Here is a 15,034-nt window from a genome sequence, read left to right on the forward strand (position 1 = left end):
CCTACTATACCCCGCCGTGTCCTACTATACCCCGCCGTGTCCTACTATACCCCGCCGTGTCTCTATTGATTGTTTATCAGACCACAGCTTACAGCCCAGAGAGAACAGCTGTAAGGAGATGAGCAGGTGTACACCCACGCAATTATTGGGTTAATTCAGGTTCATAATTTTGATAGCTGAAGTATGCTGGGAATAAATCTAGTCAAGATGACTATTTTACTGGGAGTTTTAAGCCCTTCAGGCCTTAATTGTACATTCTAATACCTGTACGTATAAGCAAATAGTCAAGCACGCTTCCTTTAAATTAATCTGCTTAATCAACAAAAAAGTGAGTAAATACATTTACCATTAGCAGCATGTCCATCATCATAATGTCTTCCCATAGGATTTAAATCATCTGAGGGTCGGACCTTCTGTTAAACATTGTTTAAAGATTATTCATCACAGTTCATCTTCTGTATCAAATAAAACAAGTATTGTCTTTGTTAAGGAACACGGATACCTGAGCAGTGATTGACCACTATGCACAAGCTTGGGTCCCATACTTATACCCAAACAAAGATTATATAATAAGAAAGACAGGAACGCAAGGCGAAAACCGAGTTAGCTACAGCATACAGTTGGCCGCAGGATCAACAGATGGCGGTAGTGTTCAAGACGCGGGTCGTCTGAACGTAGTCTGTCGGGAATCCGCAACCTCCTTTTTCCGGCCGTACGTGGCGGGAAGTGATATACATGCGGTCAGCTGAAAGACGTTCAAAATTTGGGCTATGCGGCCGGAGGTTTTAACCGCGAGCGTGGGATTCTGCGACTTGCTGGTGGATGTTGACAGCTGCCGCTCCACTACAAACCGTGACATCATCCCAGGCTTGATCCACGCTGAGTGCTCCTAGTTTTTTTGCACAGCCCCAATTATTGGTAAATTTTATACATAATAACATTATAAATTAATCGTGGATATGTGTAGAACAAGGTAGTTTATATAACAATGAATTATTTACTCGTAATGTAGAAGAATAGAGCGTGTGTTATCGCAACTCGTCTGTTGTTACCTCAAAACTGCATCAACTGATGTCTACGCCCACTACCGTAGATATTTCGATAACTTCACTGGAATTACGATGGTCATATACACTTTATAACAAACACGAGGATTTGTGCATACATCACAGCTGTGTAGGGACAAGTTGTTTGCTGACAAGTTTCATTCCGCTTGGTTCAGCAGAATGCTGGGCAAGGCGTAGCTAATTTTGTATTGCATTTGTTTACCTTATTTTTACTAACCTGGCAAATTTAGCTTTTGCCAATTACTGTGTCTATAATTAATTGCTATAATTGGTCACTTTTTGAAAGGAGTGACTCCTAGTCAGCGCAGGGAGAGGGTTCTTAATATATCGTAGGTATTCTGTCAGGCCTGACATGCCGCCTCCTCCAACAAACAAAGAAACGAAACAGGGTTGCCATCCCGATTTTTCAAGTCGCTAGAAGGCTGGTACCCAAAAGTAGCTAAATGTCGCTAAATCTTCCATGGAAAAAGTCGCTAGCTATTATTCCCCTTCAATAATTTTGATGCAAATAATATTTCTCTTAATGCTGAAAATTTTTGGATTTGTTACAACAAAATGCATTATGTAAAAAATATATTATTTTTAAAGCTTAATGTGCACTACCTATTATTCAATAGTAATTGCATCCCAGTCCTCTTCGTAGTCGTCGGCAGTGTGAACAACTGTAGAGCTGGAAGCATGTGAAGTGCTTGTCTAGGTTCTTTGTAACTGTATGCCTCACAGTCCCTATCTTTTCTTAAAATATCACTAGGAAGTTCATAACTTGCACACAACAGGTGTTCTGTCTTTTAACCCATGTTTCTTTATTGTAAGAATTGCCTTTAATGTCGATAGTTTCTTACTTTGTTGCGCACTTTTACTTCAAAGTTCATATTTAATGTTAAATGCGTGCGCTCTACATCTGCGCTTGAATGCGAAGAGATAAGGCAGCGAGTAATTTCAGCCAGGACATCATGGTAAGGGTTTTCCACCTCGTCGCATCTCTTGCACTTGCCACTTGAATTCACAATTTAGTGGTGTTAGATGCATGGACGGGCTGACATCAAGTGATCAGAAATAGACGTGTCCCTCCTTCTGGTACCAATGAGACCCGTTCAATGTATTAAACTTTCTTATTATTTATTGTCCCTGTAACCCCGTTGCTATATATTATGGCTTCGAAATTTGAAAACCGGAGTTTTCATGGATTAAAGTCCAAAAGTATCCAGAAAGTCGCTAGATTTCTTGTGGATATATCTTCTAGATTTGGCGTATTAAGTCGCAAATCGCCTCTAAAATGTCGCTAGAAAAAACAAAAGTTTCAGATCTAGCTACAAAGTCGTTGTTAAGCAACTCTGGGCACTTGAAACAGATTGCAGAAGAATATCGCAATTCTAACCCCTCTTTTGAAAGAGAATTCTTTTGTTATTAAAATACAACTAGAACTGTATTGCTACCTTTAGAAAAACAAGTTCAAGTCTAAAGCTCACCTTCAACATTCACATCATTGGTGAACTTGTGAGCTGTTGTTACCAAATTTAAATCAAATTCTTGTTGAAATTGGTAAACCTATCCAGCTCAACCCTCTCATTAGTTTTTTAGTATTGTTCTGGTGTATCTGTATTTGAGCGGAACCCTTATTTTGTATTGCAAAAGCTTTATATATTCTTATAGTAATGAAGGAAAGACATTTTATTTTAAAAAATAATGAAAAGGTTTTATTGTTTCTGCTCTACAATATATAGTTAAGCACTTTTTCTCAGTTTTTTGTATTGTTTTATTTAAAATGTGAATGCTTTATATCGGTGTAGTTTGTAAAAGAATTATTTCTTCAAAATAATATATTCCTGCATTCTGTCGCTCAATCCTGATCCTGTGAATGCGTTGCTGACTTTTGTGTTCTGAGCAACAGCCGCAGATCATGGATCATTTCCTCCACCTGGTCTGGCTCACCAGTATGTGTTGTTGCGGACCCATGGGCCATATGCAATATTCATGACATTTAACCATGGTAATGGGCGTCACCATCACCCGCGCGCCTTTAACAGATCACCCTGCGTTGGTGTTTAACGTTTTACTGCTACATATATCATTATTGATCATATAGAATTTATCAGTGTGATATTGTAGGGTGATAGGTAAGACTTAAGAATACTTTTGTTTCTGATGTTTTAAGGTACATGTACACACACACACACACACATAGATACTGACACGCACACAAAACATACTGACACGCACACAAATACAATATACAGTAAATTCTAGTATGAATTAATGATATATAGCAACGTGAAACATGAAAACACAAGTTCACTCCGTTGGTTTCACGGAAACATGGTTATACCTGGCGCGCCCCGGGCTTTTAGTTAGCCGCGTTGCCAACAGATGGCGAGATCGGTTCAGGATGGCTTCTATCAGTGGCGCAATATTCGTCGTACGCCGCTAACAAGCCATTTGCCCGAGTGAGCCGTAGGAATGATGTGTTTGGACTGGCTGTTGTAAGCGATTAAATTTTTAGTAATTTTATATTAAGTTATTTTTAAACACAATATGTCGCTACCGTCCCTCTGTGGTGAGTAAATTGTTGGTATTTTTATTCTCATAATTGGGCTATATGATAAGTTAGAGAGTTGGTTAACTACCATGGTAGTTTGTCAACCCAAATTTATGAAGCTTTTTGAGTTTTTTAATCCGCTAACAAATGGAAATTCAGATGAAGATGTTTTATGAAAGTGGCAATTGCAAAAAATAAACTGCGCCATTTTATATATTATGCTGCCTTGGTATTTGTGTATTTATATTGCGTTTGTAGTAAAGGAAGCCAAATTAATTGCCGTCAACGATTTGGTGAATTGATAAAAATTAATTGGGCTAATATTCGTTTTATCCCAATAGTAAGGCTTCCAGATTTTGGTTACTATGCAGAGGACTAACCCGTCAGTGCTGCATACCAAATGGATGTGGCTTTTATCTCCCGTCCAAAAAATGCCTCAAATTTCACTGTATTAGTAGTAAGTTTTTTTCGGTAAATTTGCATTTCCACCTCCCACTTTGTTATTAGAAAGTCGCAAATATATTTTCTAGTGTATTTGTAGTTGCATGAGATCCGAATATGACCTTCATTTCCACTGAAATTGGCCTGTTTTTTTTTTTTTTCGTTGCGTCGTTTTTTCGAAAAAATTAATGGCTAAGCGAATAAATACACCCAAACACACCGAAAATAACAACCTAACTCTAAGTGACTCACCATATGATGGAATCACCTTTTTCTTTACCTTATTGGCTGTTTCTTGTTCGTCGTTGGAGTCTGAGATTCTACCACAATGCCGTTGATAGTGGCGAGCCCTTGCGATATTTACATTGTCTTGCACTTAAGATACTTACTGGGGTTGGAAGACAACAAGTGTGATCGAGAAATGCTTTGGTTTTCGTTTTTTTCCCCAAAACTCTCTAATCAGCTCCATACAATTGAAGTGACACTCCATCGTGAGACTTCATGGTCGGGAAAGGAAGTCAATTCTCGAAATATGAGACCCAAAATAAAATCGATTTTGATTGGGCCAAAAATATCGCTAATTAAACCACAAATCACGTTAAGACGTGAAAGCACGCGGCGATTTAAATAAAGAAAGATACGTGCAGGGAGAGATAGGGGAGGAAATACAATGGCGAAGATAACGGAAGGAAATAGAGAAAATTTTGATATATTCAAGAGTTATACATTTGCGACGTGTAATGTAATAGATGAAAATGATCTTATAATTAGATGTCTTAGATAGAATATGATAATAGATTAGTGGTAGGAATGTGGGAATGTAAACGTAAAAATACTGTACCAAGTATTCGTTTAATATACCGGGAGGTTAGGTAGGTTTGTTTGTGGTTTACTATGGCAGTCTGTTCTTCATACTCCACAAATGTTAAGAAGTGTTTATTTTAAAATAATTTTTAACAAATTTCACAACCATAACAGTGCCCACGATAATATATCAATGAAAAATCCAAGGTTTTATAATTGTTTTTCTAATCAATTTCGCTTCCTGTTAGTCCTATATAACTACAGTACCTAGATTTTTTACCATTATCAATATTTACTAGTTTTTGGTAAAAGGTGTAGAAAAGGGTGACCAAGGAAGGAATTGTATTCAAATTGGTTGAATTTTTTTTTCTCTGCCATGATTCAATATGATATTTAGCACAAAATGGGAAATGACAATGCATGGAACTAATAGAATCCTGGACTTCACATAGCCAACCTATGGGGTTTGTTAGGTCAGATTTTATAAGGTTCTATGCATTATCGCGTTAATTTATGTGTTAAACAACTTATCTTAATATTGAGGTTGATGTACCATCAGCAATGGCGAGGAGGAAGCTATGTGAAGCTGCTTACTAATTACTAGGAAACGCTACTTGAAAAAATGGATTTAGCGAGATGAACAACAAAAATTGGTGCCGGAGGAGAATTGGCGGTTTTATAGAGTTAAAATAAAAATTTCCGTAAAATACTTAAAATTATATTGTGTTATTTCTTTTAATATTCATAGCCTGGAAAGAATACAAGTTCAGAATCGACTAAAAAAATACAAATTCACTAGAAAATCTTATTTATCATGTCAAAATAGGCTAGCCTGTTACCATGTACCTACCACCCCAATCAGTCCTTCAACAATATACCAGAGTATATCTTCACAAATTGGGGGAAATGGATAAAATATTTTTTTACCATGAATAGTGAGCTGATAGTTTATACCAGAAATAACTTATGGAATCGAACCAAAATTTCTGGAGATAATATTATATGATACCTAACACGAAAATGGAAGTGAGAATGCACAGAACCATAGAACCTGGACCTAACCTAACTTTCAAACCTGTGTTTTGTTTTTTTAAATTTACGTGTAATACTCGCAGCAGGCGGGTGACAATTGGTGAAGGACAAATATGTAAGAATCCTTTCTTTATGGTGTTACTATAGTAAAGGCATTCACAAAGATATATCTCTAGTCTAATCTTACCCAACCCAACCTGATCCAAGTTGAGTCCAAATCCTGACATAACTCAATCCATCCCGACATAACCCAACCCCATCCCAACCCAACCTAATCCAACCCAACCTAGCTCTAACCCAACAGGGGATCTATTTCAAACCATTTAACCAAGTTTCAAATGTCTTGTAACCCGCATGCTATAGGAGCACCTCTTTATTTGAATTACAGGCATAAGTAAATTGTTTATTTTTTTAGTTTTTCTAATAACAATAAATCACCTGTAGTGTGCAGTATGGAAGGGTGAGGGAAATTGCAGGATAAACAGTGATAACTGATCATTTAACATCAAAATGATGTCTGTATGATGCTTTTGTACATGAAGGAAATTAATTATTTGCTGTAAATATGCTGCAGAAAAATCTGCTTTTTCGGTGCATGTTGTCATCTTGCCTTTTTTTTCAGGTAACAAACGCATTCCGCCTTTTTACTTTACTTACAGTTACCCTTTCGCCACTGATTGGCTCGTTAGCTTGCTTGGACTATCGGCTCGCCTCTGTTCTGTGTACTGGTTGGCTGGGTACTAGGCACATGCATTGCCCCTGAACATATCTGAACTCTGCTCCAGTGATGGTCAAGTCTGGCCTTTAAATGAGCTCACATTTCTCCGTGCCGCCATTAACGCGCTTCTTGACAGATACTTCCAAGAGTCCACACCTCACTACAAAAAAGCCGCCTCACAGTTTTCTGGCTTTCTTCAACTCTGAGCTGTGACCCCTGGGTGGATGTTTGCCAGCTCCAGGCATGTACATTTGGTTGACTGAGTAGGTTGCCCCTGCCCTCTCTGTAGTATGCTTGGTTGTTGCAGGCATTCTAATCTCTCTGTGAACTTGAGGTTCCACAGAGCAGGCACCAGTCTGCGTCCCTCCCTTGGACATTTTCAATCAATTGATGTCTTGAAAGATACCCCAGATGGGGAAGTAGCCACTCTAAATGGACCTTCTTATATGCCTCCAGCCACCTTTTTTTCTACAACAATGGCCTCGAGAACTTAAGTCCAATGTTGACATATACACACCCAAGTCTTTTTTCACATTTGGTCTCAGTCAATGCAGTCTTTCAGTCCGAGCATACTCTCAGGTCCACAAAAATGCAATAATTACATCAATGCCAATTTTAAGAAAAGTTAAGTTTATTAGTAACAGATATTATAAAATAAGTACTTTCTGTTTGATATGCCAGAAGGTCCTGATAGAAAAAAGTTCTTAAAAAAAAGTCTTTGTTGTTTCAATGGCCTGTACAAGTCAGCTGCTGGACTATCTAAAAAAAAAAATCTTTTACCCTCTTTACAACATTTTCCCATGCTGCCAACACTGTACATCCTGTAACTCAGCCAGATGATGATTTAAATTGATCAGTCAAGTCCAGTTTTAAAATGTCAGGCCTTGTTCTGTGTACTGCCTATAAGGATCCCACACCCTGCCCTGCCACTTCTGCACAGCGGAACCATCACAATATACATGCAATGTGTTATTTTATGTAAAATTATTACTCCTAGGGTGATCTCATAAATTTTCCAAAACAACTGTACACTAGTTTGTCAGATTATATTTTAAAATTATGTTAATTAACTTTTCATGTATCTCTTCGTATCTTTGCCTCCAGAAGGTCCTTTCATTTTTCAAGCCAAATATCTATCTTGTAAAAGCTTACCTCACTATTCTCTCATTAATCTTAATTTGTTGGTAACTGTATTAATATCGGTTGGACCCAAGGTGAAATGTCTGTAACCCTAGTTCCATATTTATTGCCCTCAATCATTGCATTCTTTGACTTCTTAAATTATTCTCACTGCTTCTGTTTGCAGGATATCAAGCTCGTAGCCTTCCTTCACCAATACAAGAGAGGACAGGTGCTGCCACTAGCGGTCAGAGATTTTTCCTGGTGGGGGGCGAAAGGGAAAGAAGACAAGACCTGACGATCAGTTTATTCAAAACAGGTACATACACTTGCATAGATCCATATAAAGTATGATAAAGTATTGTAGTTATTTCCAGTAATGTATAATCAGCAATATTCTTGCCATGTTATCACCCAATTATTAATCACTTAGAAATATTGTAGGCTGACCTTAAGCATTAAAAACTAAAGAAAAATAATTAAATTTCAGAGTATCATTACCGTAAAAATCTAGGATGATCATTGGTTGTCTGTCACGATGGTGACTTCTTGCTTCCAGAACATTAGCAGCATAATTTCAATGGTTAACAATGTCAGGCTTTGCTGATTAACTCCAAATGATCAATCACATCTTCAATGAAGGCTTTCTTTTTCTTATCTATTGCCTTTGCTGAGTATGTGCCAATCTTCAAACAGGCATGTTCGAATAGACACGCCGGCTAAACTTCAGCCTCACAATTTAGATTAATTTGAGAGGTGTAATGTAAATGATAAACATGGCCATTGAACAAATCATGAAATTAATAGTGATCTGGAAAGATCATTTTTGTCTTTAGTAAGAGGGTTGACCATGCCTCCCCAGCTGGCTGGAGAGTGTTGGTGAAATGGCCATGAAAAGTACAGTAGGGTATCAAGTAAATTGCAACTATGTAAAATCTTAATATCCATACCGTGGGTCTCAAATCTTTAAATGAGATGGAAACCCACTTTTAATACAGAGTCAAGTGACATGCTGCCTCTTCCAAATCATTCCAAATGGCTGCAATTCATTTATGTAAAATTATAAAAAACAAATAAATAAGGTAAAAAATATCCTTGGCATTGTTTGTAACAATTTGCTATTTTTGGAAAAATTTACTTTGCTTTTTATCTCTCTCCTTGAGTGCTTACAGCTGGAAAAATCCCCAGAATACCAAAAAAAAGAAATGTCGCCAATCTAATTCTCATTGAATCTCATATATTGTGACAGATGTAAAGTATTTCTAAATCTGTATGAACTACTGTGTATTGGCTTGTCTCTCTGTGGAAAGTTCTTCTGAAGCTGAATGCTGTCTCTGGACCAAGGCACATTTAGGAGCTGCTCTGAGAAACAGGATGACAGTGGGAAAGGTAAAACCCTCTGGTACTCATGGTTAGAAATCTCAACCCCTTGCAGTCTTTCTTTCAACACAGGTTGCATCGGTAACAGGAATGATTTTTCCCATTTTGGGCCATTGGGTAGAGTGATCCAGACTCCACTTGCACCCTAGGATGGATCTGCCAGCCCATGAGGCTGGTGAGAGGAGCCAAGTGGTTGATAGGCTTGTCCACTCTGTTTCTGCATTTCTGCTAACAGGATGGGTGCTCTCAGTGTGAGACTGCTGAGCAGGAGGCTCACGCCAGCACTGGCGTCAGTAATGCAACTGCACAGATAGCCACGAGAGTTAACTGCCTGGTTTCTGACGCATCAGTGACACTGAAATAGTTTTACAGGTAATGATTTACATGTTTGTTCAGAAAACAACAGGCTCTTCACAAAACAAATCCTATTTGAATGCGGTGGCTTCTGAAACATATTTAGATTTTTTGGTAATAGACGCTTGTAATTTTCTTATTTATTTTATTCACAATCTCTTTGGAATCTTTGTCCATGTACATTGTACTTCCAAATTTGCAGTTGTGGTGCTCAAAGTTGCCTTTTAAGTTTTAGTGCAGTCAATAACATAGTCTTATCTTCATCTTAACTTATTTTTAGCTTATTTACCTAATGGCCACCCACTACAGGTGGCCATACAGAGGGAAGAAGGCCAGTGGCCTGTGTAGGATCCCTCCATCATTCTTCATATTCTTGTATTGGGCTATTTTGAAACTCAGTTCTGTTGTCTTGATTCCACAGCTTGAGCTGGTAGACTGTTCCATACTGTAGGTCTACCAGCCTCTCTGTGAAGAAGTACGTATTGTATTTCCTTATAGTATTTGTCTTGCACGACAACTTGGTGAAATTATAGTTATGTCCCCTCGTGTTGGTGGCGCATAACATCACAAAAAATGGCCCAGGTTAACATTTTTCATCCCTTTCATGATTTTGAATGTCCCTATGAGATCTATTATATTGTGTCTTGTCTGAAGAGTTGTTCGTCCTTAGGCACTCAGTCTACGTGGATAATCGAGATGATGTACCGTAGTTCAGGAATCATCTTAGTCGCTCTGTGTTGCACCATTTATATTACTGTATTGTTAAGTCTTTCTGGAGGTAAAGCTTCTGTGCCTAAATACAGTAATTCAGATGGTTACCTATGTGATACTTATAAGGTTGAAGGAGCCTTTTCTTAGCTTTATATTTGAAGGTACTACTTTTAATTCTTAAATCTTGGTTAGCTTTTTTCATCGCTGCCCCTACTTGTGCCGCCTTCAGTGATTGGTTTATCACATGCCTAGATTTTTTCCTTATCAACAGTGTCCATGAAAGTGTTATTAACAGAATAGTTGCAATTAGGGTTATTGTACCTTACATGCAGTCTTTCATTATATAATGATATAAAGCCTATGCTAGCCATGCAACCATTTGCACAGTTCCAGCAGATCTTTTTGCATGGATGTGACATCATCTTGACTTGGTGCCTTCCCAAATATCTTTGTGTTGTCCATAATCTTTACAGTATGGTAATATACTGTCATCTACGTCATTAATTTAGCTCACAAATAAGATGGGTCCAAGGACAGAACCTTTTTCTAAATTGAATTTACCCCATTTAATTCCACCCTTTTAGCCAACTGTACATTCATTTCAATATATTCCCTGTGATGCCTTGTGCCTGGATCTAAGAGACTCTTCTTGCATGTGGGACTTGTCAAAAGTCTTAGAAAAGTCCATATACCTGTACAACCCATCCACTGGTAGCCCTTGGTCCACATACCCTGTTACCTTTTGAAGGAAACTGAGTATTTGTTAGGCAGGATTTTCTCCATTAAACTGTGCTGGGATGCATTGATAAGACTGTGCTTTGTCAGGTTTTTTTTAGGGGAGTAGCCCACCCGTGCACAGGTCAATGACCCACATCAGGGCCTGGGGGCAAAGATATATAATAATAATAATAATAATAATAATAATAATAATAATAATAATAATAAAATACAAATAAAAAAAATAAAATATAATAATGACGATCAATTATCAAATACTGTGATGTTTTGACTTTCACTTTCTTCTCAGTATCATCTTCATGTGAATCACCAGACAACAGAGAGCATCAGTGACCATTGTACTGCTGTCACAATCACTGCTCAGCGTCCTGAAGAGAATGTGGTGCTGGGAGACCCAACAAGAACCTTCTTGCATGCTACAGTTGGGTCTTCAGTGGTACTGGCCTTGAATTTAAAATGTAAGTATAGTACCTGTATAGTACCTTCCTAAAACAAATTGTTTTTGCCAAAAAGAAATGAAAAAGTAATGAATACAAATTGAGTAGAGTACAGTCACCCAAAACGTCCTGTCACGAACCATGAACCCCGAGATTCAGACTCTTGAATCCGAAGCATTTATGGACAGAATAATGTATCAGTGTCTACTGCTTCGGGTTCACGAGTCTGAATTGTGGTTCGCAACATGACTTTTTTGGGAGACTGTACATACTTAAGGATATACTCTAACTATTTGATAGATGTGTTATTTTATGGCATTTCCCTTCCTGGATATTAGATCATAAAAATTAAGTGTTTAGCTTATGTTATGTTTAATTATGTATATTTAATACTGTATAAGTAAGTATCCTAGAGTTTAATTTTAAGTAATTTAAGTTATAATTTCACCACTTATCAGAGTGCAATAATATCTCCGTAAGCCAGAGCTCTCCGATAACTGGAATTTAAATTTTCTTGGAAAATCGTTCCCAATCTGACTTTGGGAACAAATTTTTGAGGGGCACATATTCTGGAAAATTCCAATTAAATTTTCCCGGTACCCGGAAAATTCCGGGAAAGGGGAAGTTTTTCCGTGTTTGAGAGATGATGTAATGCACAATTTCTTGAAATCTCAAGAATATTTTTATGTTACTCAGAAAATTCCAGGGAAGAGGAATTTTTTTTTCCGGCTGGAGAGTCGTCTCGTTACCCGGAAATCTCTCATTCCCGGAAGTGTTCTGCACCAATTGTTCCGGCTAATGAAGATATCATTTTACAAGTCATTCAGGCAGTTGGTCTGTGCTTTGTTAGTACTGTACTCTGTTATGGCATTGTCCAGTGTTAGTACTGGAGGAAATCGGAGTATCCTGAGAAAACCTGCCATGTTTGGTAGTGTCACACTGGATAACACCCTTCCCACATATCTCCAAGGTCAGGACTCAAACCCAGAACACAGTGGGTGAGAGATATGTTTGTAATCATTGTAGGTAAATTTAGTTTTGTTCAGGGGATGAAATAATACTGTAGTCTGAAGCTTTTAATTAAAATTAATTAACTTCATGAGTAAAATGACTTAGCCTCTTGAGTTAAGACATTTATTTACTGAAGGAGTTAAATCATCATACTCAAGGGAGTTAATTCATCATACTCGAGAGAGAGGGAGGGAGGGAGGGGAGGTGAGGTGAGGTGGGGTGGGTGGGTGGAGGGATGGGAAGGGGGTGGGTGAGAGGGAAGGTGTAGGTGGGAGGGTTGGGTGGTTAGGTAGGAGGATTGGGTGGGTGGGAGGGAGTGGTTAGGTTGGTGGGAGGTAGGTGTCTGCATGGAAGTGAGTGTCTGTGTGGGTGGGAGGTCCTCCCAACCACATAGCCTTCCTCCCATCCATGCACCCTTCCTCCCACCCTCCTGTCCATCCACAAACCCTTCCTCTCATTCACACACCCTAAGGGTCTTTTTAAATCTTTCAGATTGTGTGGCTGTCTGAGGTGGACTGCTGGTTGGCTCAGGTGGAAGGCTGGCTGGACAAGAACACCACCAAACAGGTAAAGTACTTGTGACAATATGTAATGTCTATATGTAAGGTATTTATGAACACTGTCTAAAAAAATTTGTATTCCAGGTGTGTTTGGCTGACTGTGGACCCACAACAAGGTGCTTCCTGGAGGTTTTAAAGGTAAGACTTATTTTTGTAATAACAGCACCATAGAAGTAGATACACAGTAGTAACTCCGCCTTGTTCAACTGAACATGCCGGTCCCCAGCCCGGATAAAGGAGGAGGGCTACTGCAATGAAGTTAGAAGTAGATACACAGGAATTCCGCCTTGTTCAACTGAACATGCCGGTCCCCAGCCTGGATAAAGGAGGAGGGCTACTGCAGTGAAGTTAGTAGATACACAGGAATTCCGCCTTGTTCAACTGAACATGCTGGTCCCCAGCCTGGATAAAGGAGGAGGGCTACTGCAGTGTAATTAGAAATAGATATACAGTAGTAACTCCGCCTTGTTCAACTGAACATGCCGGTCCCCAGCCCGGATAAAGGAGGAGGGCTACTGCAGTGTTGCATGATAACGTCATAAACTCTTCATTTTCAGACCAATTTATAATACAAGGTACAGTAACTTATATCTTATCAAGAAGACCATGTTTACTGTATATTTACCAAGACCATCAATGTAATATTTTAGATTTCTGTAGATGAATAGTATCGAAAAATGAAATTTACATAAAATCACTTCCACTTAATGATATCTTCATGTTTTGAGACTGTTTGATATTGCAAGGCTAACCATGTAGTACATAGTATATTAGATTTTGTAGACCGGAAATCTTAGAAAATAAGTAATTTTATAGTTTATTTTTATTATACACTACCTGTACATACCCTGTATATGTTAGTTTGATAATAGTCCAGAAGCTTGATAGATTATAAAAGAACTTATCAAATTGCCTTATTGTTCTTTGGGTTATACCTGTGCTGTCTAGGTACTTAACAGTTTACTAGACATTCAGGTAGTTCTATGTTATCAATTAAAACCTTCATTATCTGGTATTAGTGAAAGAGGAAACCAGAACTTGCCATGGTTGTGAACGTCACACCAGATAACCTTTTTCTTACATCTAGATAATGCTAGTACAGTATTGTGGTAATGTGCTCATTTCTTCTTGGCAGATACATTGTGATGGAGGCATCATCACAATTTTACTATCAATCCAGTATTTCCTAATTCAACATTTTTAATGGACTCCACTTAAGATTAGTTTATTACACTAGACCTTAGAGTTTATGTCAGGTTTTGGTCATACACGAGATCTAGTTTGATCCAGTAATGGAAGTTTTGTCTTTGTGAATAATTTTTACCTGGTACAGTACAGGGCATTTCTAAATTTATTCAAGTGACCAAGTCTGTTTAGAACTACATTCATCACTTCCACCATTTGTCAATATACTAACCTTTTGGGCAGGTATGGGTGCGATATTTGCTAGGTTTACACCGTTCAACACCCTTCTCACATCTGTCCCAGGCTGGAGTTTGGGCCCCAGGACATCTTTGCAAGCTACACACACTACAACCAACACTTACTGTACTTTAGGTCTAATATCAAATTATTTCATTTCAAAATGTTACAACTTTAAACATGACCATTATTGGATTTCAAAGTCTTAAGCTTTTTGTATAACCAAGTTAATTTACATAGGTTGTACATAATAGTACATTTATAATTTGAATTATAATTTTACAAGGATTTCTCTTCTAAATTTTAGGCAAAATGGACTTACATTCAACAACTGGTGTGCAGTGTCCAGATTGACAACATTCCGTAAGTAAAATCCCTACTGTACTACTATGTTTACATTACTTTCAAAAACTAAACTACTGTACACTGAAATGAGATATTACAATGCCATCTGTAAGTACAAGTCCTGTGGTCATCTTTTTAGTTTTGATTTTACATACCCAATATGTCTCTACATAGGCTGGCACTTGGATGTCAATTAGTGATAAGTATACATAGGCTATCATGTTGGCATCACATGATCCATATACTTTACACCTCACCTTCAGGTTTCAAGTTCAGCTTACAAGATGGTTTTTATTCTACTTTTCCAGAATCGGAGTATGAAAAATGTCAAATTTATTCAGTGTTTATTTGATTATGAA

At 38.0% G+C, this 15,034-nt stretch overlaps 1 long non-coding RNA gene across 1 annotated transcript in view; it reads left to right on the forward strand.

Annotated features, from left to right (window-relative positions):
• The window catches only part of LOC121878350, a 25,088-nt gene extending 10,381 nt beyond the window's left edge, over positions 1–14,707 (forward strand). The window contains exons 4-7 of the long non-coding RNA XR_006091136.1: positions 11,190–11,358; positions 12,841–12,915; positions 12,993–13,046; positions 14,638–14,707. This is a non-coding gene — a long non-coding RNA (uncharacterized LOC121878350). The remainder of the gene's footprint in view (positions 1–11,189; positions 11,359–12,840; positions 12,916–12,992; positions 13,047–14,637) is intronic.
• Positions 14,708–15,034: the final 327 nt, after the last annotated feature.

This window comes from Homarus americanus, unplaced genomic scaffold (genome assembly GCF_018991925.1).
Source record: "Homarus americanus isolate GMGI-L3 unplaced genomic scaffold, GMGI_Hamer_2.0 scaffold41027, whole genome shotgun sequence".
Taxonomy (NCBI): domain Eukaryota; kingdom Metazoa; phylum Arthropoda; class Malacostraca; order Decapoda; family Nephropidae; genus Homarus; species Homarus americanus.